This window comes from Ostrinia nubilalis, chromosome 9 (assembly GCF_963855985.1).
Source record: "Ostrinia nubilalis chromosome 9, ilOstNubi1.1, whole genome shotgun sequence".
NCBI classification, from domain to species: domain Eukaryota; kingdom Metazoa; phylum Arthropoda; class Insecta; order Lepidoptera; family Crambidae; genus Ostrinia; species Ostrinia nubilalis.
Window position 1 is genome coordinate 7,076,186 of NC_087096.1, and position 7,298 is coordinate 7,083,483.

General features: G+C 36.2%; 1 long non-coding RNA gene across 1 annotated transcript; it reads right to left on the bottom strand.

Annotated features, from left to right (window-relative positions):
* Positions 1 to 1,308: 1,308 nt before the first annotated feature.
* Positions 1,309 to 2,161, bottom strand: LOC135074959 (uncharacterized). The gene is made up of 2 exons (XR_010257929.1): positions 1,829 to 2,161; positions 1,309 to 1,551 (listed from the first exon to the last, which is right to left on the bottom strand). It is a non-coding gene; the product is annotated as an uncharacterized LOC135074959 (long non-coding RNA).
* Positions 2,162 to 7,298: the final 5,137 nt, after the last annotated feature.

A 7,298-nucleotide genomic window follows, 5' to 3' on the forward strand; every position in this document is an offset into this window, starting at 1 on the left:
GGTTCGATTCCCGGCCGGGCAGGAATTGAAATGATGAATTTTAATTTCTGTGACGGGTCTGGGTGTTACTATGTATAATATGTATGTATTTAAAAACTATATATGTAGTATATCCGTTAAACTAGCACCCATAACACAAGCATATTAATTGCTTACCTTGGGGCTAGATAGCGCTGTGTGAAATTGTCGAAAGATATTTATATTTATATTTTATTTACATAGGCCCTCATAACCTTCAAAGAATTATTGTTTTTATGATGTACAATGTAGAATTTTTTCAAATCCATTATTTTGAAAATATTTATCTTTATGGTGTACGTATTGTATTATTTTCAAAACAATGGATTTGGAAAAATTCTACATTGCACATGGAAATGCAAATAAGTAAACAAAAACTTTTGAATTTAATAATTTTACTTTATTTATGAACACACATAATATTATACACCAAAAGTCTTTTCGCAAAGTTTTCAACAACACTAAAAAAGCATTTGCACATTGAGAAAACTCAGATCACTTGTGAACTTAACAGAAAGTTTCATCGCGATTCACGAAGGAACGAACAAAACTCCGATGAACCAGAACAGCAGCAGGTACGAAGGAATGAACTTGAATTTGACTCGACGACTCTTCAATACTTTAATAGGGCCACAGAAAACTTAAATGATGGCTAAGAAAACAAGAATGCATTTAACATAACAAAAACAACACCGGCCATTTTGGAGGAAAAACAAAGTTGCCATATGTTAAATAGTAATTTCTACTACTGTAACAATATCGCATTTATCAATCAATACTACTAGCGCCATCTCGTGGTGTTCGCCTGCATTACCAAGCCTCCGCGGATCACCGTGCTTATTGCAAGATGTATCCAGTTTAGGAAGTGTTTACGCCGCTCGCCGCTAGATGACACTAGCACATTGAGAGTCGATTTCTACACCGCGGTGTCCAGATTTTTTTTCCCTTAAAGCGTAGATAGAGAATAGAGGTAGATGGGTCATTAGCGTACACCTGAGTGAGATAGCAATATATGTACATACCATATCTATAGCTACAACAATACACTTAGTATTGGCTACGTTAAAAATTACCCTGATTTTAGGGGTAAATAGGTAAGCTGCGGGTGAAACGGAGGCGCAAAATCTAGTAAGTATTACTATAAAGGTGAAGTGAAAGTTTGTGTGTATGTATGTTTACCTTTTTACGCTTAAACAACTGGATGGACTTGATTGATGGCGTGTGCGTGCAAGCTTTTTTCTATATTTAAGAGGTTAAACTGAGTTTTTGAGGATTTAAATAAAAAACCACTTTAATATAATACTTTAATCAGTATCACTGACCCTTAAACAAAATTAATTTGTTTTAAAAATTCCTGACGATATCAGACTTTTCTGAAAGCTTTTTAGCTGCATGATGTATTCGAACTTTCAGATACTTTAGCATCTGGATTCAAAATGTCTGGAACATATTCGAGAATGTTGACTTGGATGCCAATGTACTCGGCCCGTACACTCCGTCCATTTATTTCTTAAACTTGGTTCATTCGGGAATCTAAAAACAAAAATACATGAGGGAATATTGACTAGGCCTGCTGGTATCCCCAGCGGCTTATAACCCGACTAATGACAGATTACATGTATTATCATAATGAATCTTCTGGCACATGATGACTTTCACTCCAGTCGGTTAATACCCAATTTATAGGTTTAGAATAATCAAATTTTTAACATAATTACGAGAAAACTTACATTTCGGTAACATCAAACAATCGTTTTCTTAATGTTTATTACCTTCAGTTACCATATAATAGCGAAAAAATGCTACTTACCGATGAAAGGTTATGTTTGGTTCTTTTCGTTCACTACGGCTTTTACAACCAATTATACAACAATTCACCATTACTGCAAACGAAATCACACAAAATACTGTGTAGAACAATGTTCTGATTGTTTTATTTGACATGAAATCACTATAAATTGATGAAAAACATCAAAACACCACGCAATTGTCTGCCACCAAAGCAAATGGTGGCAAACATAAAAAACCGATACGCAAGCGGAGACAGAAAAAAATGTTTTGTCCTGCTCTCCCATATTTATCTGACATATAAGCTTTCTCACTCTAATTTTTTTTTTTAATTAGTAGCTTATCTATACTCTATCCTCTATATACGCCTTAAAGACCTTCCGTCGATTATGTTGAATATTGTAAGAAGAAGTAAGAAGTAAAGTAATAACCTGAGGTTGTATCCGACTGTGACGTTCTTTAGGGGAATCGCAGATTGGGACTTCCGAAGGCGCATTACAAATATTTGCCCCGTGACTCCGCGTCTGTCTCCAACGTCCTGATGGGAATTGGTTGACGGACGGAGCACGCACGCACTATTTTTGTATATTACGCTGGTACTGCGAAGTAAAAGTACACTTTTTGCTACACCCTGGCCTTCTTATTTGGACCCTGCACCTCAAGCTTGTCAGCCGAGAATTTCACACTTTTATACTGGCGTCCCAACGGTGGGCCTGACAAGCACTAGTCCTACCTGCATCTGCACACTGACGATTCAACGGTCACTCTGAGAAGCACAAGTCATCATACCTGTATCTTCACACTGGCGACCAGCGGTAGACCTGATAGGCAGCAGTCCAAGATGGTGGTGACCTTAGCATATGAACAGTTCCAGCTGCTACTCGCGGAAATTTCACCGGGTCGGCAAGGAAATTTCACTCATTGCAATTCCCACTTTCACGGTGAGAGAAACACCGAAGTGGTCGAAGAATTTTTAGCTGCAGTGAACCTATACAAGTGCATTGAAAACATCCCAGACCAGGAAGCTCTTGATGGCGTCCCACTTCTATTGAAAGGTGCGGCAGCCGTCTGGTGGCAAATAGTCAAGTTGCAAGTGACAACCTGGAAGCAGTTCGGGATAGCATTGCGTCATGCATTCGTACCTACGATACCAACCTGCCTTAACTACCAGCAAGTGGTGGTTCATGAGCAGGGGGAGGGGAAGGAAACCCCTTTTGTTATGAAAAAAATTGACAAACAGTGTCATTGTCGTCCGGAATACCAAAATGAAGATTTGGTGCTAACAACTATACATTCAGTAGTCAAGGAATCGAGAGGAATCACAGGCAAATTCTCTCCAAGCTGCAATTACCCTCAGGTACAGAAGATGGTCTAAGAAGACGAAAGATGAACCAGTTGTTCACCGACGAGGCCGTGGACGTCTCAAGAACGTAATCCAGATCTTCTCGTCGGGACGACTTCGTGATCTGAGGGGGAGGTTGTAACAATATCGCATTTATCAATCAATACTACTAGCGCCATCTCGTGGTGTTCGCCTGCATTACCAAGCCTCCGCGGATCACCGTGCTTATTGCAAGATGTATCCAGTTTAGGAAGTGTTTACGCCGCTCGCCGCTAGATGACACTAGCACATTGAGAGTCGATTTCTACACCGCGGTGTCCAGATTTTTTTTCCCTTAAAGACCTTCCGACGATTATGTTGAATATTGTAAGAAGAAGTAAGAAGTAAAGTAATAACCTGAGGTTGCATCCGACTGTGACGTTCTTTAGGGGAATCGCAGATTGGGACTTCCGAAGGCGCATTACAAATATTTGCCCCGTGACTCCGCGTCTGTCTCCAACGTCCTGATGGGAATTGGTTGACGGACGGAGCACGCACGCACTATTTTTGTAAATTACGCTGGTACTGCGAAGTAAAAGTACACTTTTTGCTACACCCTGGCCTTCTTATTTGGACCCTGCACCTCAAGCTTGTCAGCCGAGAACTTCACACCTTTTATACTACTCTATTATGTAAATTATAACAAAAATGTCAATGTTCAGTTTTAAATTAAAACAAATTAATTTCATTTAAAAAAAGTTTTCACATTGTAATTAACAATATTCTCAAATATATTTTAATTAAGAAAATAATGAAAATATGAAGGAAACAGGAGCAGCGACATCTAGAGCGTTTTAGGGTAGTTAAAAAGTATTTGAATTTATTCACCGATGTCGCTGTTTGGAAGCAAGTTTCACTTCGATGACCGTTGTATGGAAGTTTCTTTTTTTTTTTTTTTTTTTTTTAAACAGATTTAACGGCTTCGGATAGTATCCTTACGGCCAATTCTTTAGTGAGATATTTCTTTCTTTGTATTTTCATTCATGAGTACTTTCTGAGTGTTTTCAATGGATTTCTGTTCTTCTGTATCTTAGTTGAAATGTCTTCATAAATTTATATGTGTATTTACAATGTACTGGTAAATATGTGGGTACGTCTTTTCATTCGCTAGTATGGATGGCAAGAGGCGGGGAATATTTTCATCTTCTTGATAGATCTTCAGTAAGCCATCCACTAGCAGAAGCCTTTCCAAATTAAAGGCTGGGCACTGAAGAATAAGATGGTCTAAGTCTGCCGCATCTGCCTGGCAAAATTCACATTTATCTGTAGTGACCATTTTAATCCGTTTAAGGTGGGTTGGAAATTTTGCGTGTCCAAGTCGTAAGCGATTCATTGTAGTGATGAAACTTCTTGAGGTAGAACTTTGCGACTTGCAGTACCATGGTTTTCTTGGAAGTTTCTGTTGTATTTGTCCATACCATTTTCCTTTGGTTAATTTAGTGATATTCCACTCTTCGTGCCAATTATCGAACATACGGGTTTTCAAGATGGAGTCATAGTCTGAGATGGGTACAGGGGGCGCTGGATACCGTGAATCGCCACTATATGGACTTTCTATCTTCATCAATCTGTCCACTATTTCATTGCCAGTAATCCCAGAATGCGAGGGGACCCACATAAACTCTATTTGCTTGCAATCGTTATTCAATAATATTTCTCTTATTTTCGTTATGTAGATGTTGGTCTTGTAATGAATATGAGTGTTTTGAAGACAAGTGAGGACACTCAAGGAGTCGGTAACAATCAAGAAAGTATTCTCATCTCTTATTCCTCCAATATATTGCAATGCAGTATATATTGCATAGGCTTCCGCTGTGAAAATTGATGCGTTCTTATCAAGTGTAAAACATCTCCCAAACTTAACTCTTGAATCATAATACGCTGCTTTAGTGTTTTCCTCAGTTTTAGAACCGTCTGTGTATATCTTCCGATACCGAACCTTTTCGCTATTTACAAATTGGACAAACTCATAGTTGTTATTAACTTTCTTCAAGCAAACCATTGGTATCTTAGTCTGAATTTCTAATGTACTTAGATCCCAATTTACCCTATGGTCTATGCATTTACAAATTTCTTTTAGTTCATTTAAATGCTCACATTGCAAAAGACAATTGTTGTAATACAAATTAAAGTACATTTTATTACTTAAAATCTTAACATAAAACTTTTCTGTTAAATATCTAAGTCTAACTAAGATTGGTGGAATCCCGGACTCTATTTCTAAGGAATTTATTGGAGTTGAACAAAAAGCTCCAGTTATAATTCTTAATCCCTTGTTTTGAATGACTTCTAGCTTACGATACAAAAAATTACTTAGATATCTCCCATAAACAATAAGTCCATAGTCATAATGAGATCTAACTATTGCCTTAAAGACCATATTTAAAATTTTTGGGTCCATTCCCCACGTAACACTTGCTAAGTGTCTCATGATATTTACAGTTTTTTGCATTTTATCTACAATTTTAAGCACATGAGAATGAAAAATTAATTGAGAGTCAAAAATAATACCTAAAAATCTCTTTTCTTCCACTAATTGAATATTTACAGAATTATATACAATATTTACATGGTCACGAGACTGAGAATCATTTTTCTTAGTGAAAATCATGGCCGAGCTTTTAGTGGGATTTACATCTAGTTTCAACTTAACATTATAATACAAATATAATTGACGTAAAGCTTCATTAATAGTAAATTCGGCAAGTGATAAATTTCTATTAGTAGTGTACAACACAATATCATCTGCATATTGCAAAACCGATAATCTAGGAACTGAAATAAACCTATGTATTTGAGATGTGTACAGCAAGTAAATCAAGGGTGATAAGGTGGCCCCCTGAGGAACCCCTTTATAAACTAATTTTGGACCATGAAGGACATTGTTGAACTTTAAATAAACGGTACGCGAATAAAAAAAATCAAAAATCCATTTGCACACTTTACCTGGGATATTGAAGCTATGTAGAATCTCAACAAGGGTTAAAAGATTGACGTTATCAAACGCTCCACTCACATCTAAGAAGGTACATAATAAATAGCTGTGATCACAAAAAGATTCTTGAATATCACCTGTGAACTTTACAAGACTATCTAATGTAGAACGGCCTTTACGAAACCCAGATTGATCGTGAGGGATAATTAATCTAGATTCCACAAAAAGTTCTAATCTAGTCTTTAACATATTTTCAAAAATTTTCCCTACACAAGAAGATAAAGAAATAGGTCTGTAAGAATCAGCATATTTAGGATCCTTATCCGGTTTGAGAATAGGAACTACAGCGATAGTTTTCCATGACTTTGGTATTAAGCCAGCGGACCACAAATTGTTGAAAATATTAAGCAAAATTAATTTAGCTGAAGGGTCTAAGCGTTTAATCAAAATATACGGAATATCATCAAGTCCTGGAGAAGTGTCTTTTTTAGAATTTAAAGAAAAATTAAACTCTGTTTCAGAAAAAAGTGAATTCAAATGTATATTAAAATCATTAAAAACAAATAAATTGTTGAGGTGGTCAGTATCTACAGAATCATGATTAGGAGCTATTTTATCAAAAAAATCTTGTAAAAATTCTTCATCTTTGCTATCAGGCTTTGAAGCTTTTCTATTAAAAACTTTAATGAACTTCCATATTATGCTGATTGGTGTACAACGATCAAAGCTAGAACACAATTTTTTCCAACTGATTATCTTTTGTTCTTTAATAATCAATCTTTTAGATGCTTCAAGTTTTTTATAAATAATGTAATTTTCTATTGTTGGATGACGTCTATACATATGAAGAGCTAATTTAGTTTCCTTAACTGCATTGGAACAAGTTTCATTCCACCATGGCATAGGCTTATAAACTTTGCGTCTATTATTACTATCATAAGTGTGTATCGGTATAAAATCTTTTCTCAAAGCATTTAATAAGTCACAAAATTCTGCATAAGCAAAGAGCGGGTCTGGATAATCAAGAAGATGATTAAAAATCGTTCTAGACTTGATTGTATAGCCTAACCAGTCAGCTTTTTTGTAAATAAACTTTTCAAAACTACAGGAATCTTGGTATATTTCACAATCATAATTTAAGTTAACTAAAGTAGGAAAATGATAGCTACCTAAGGT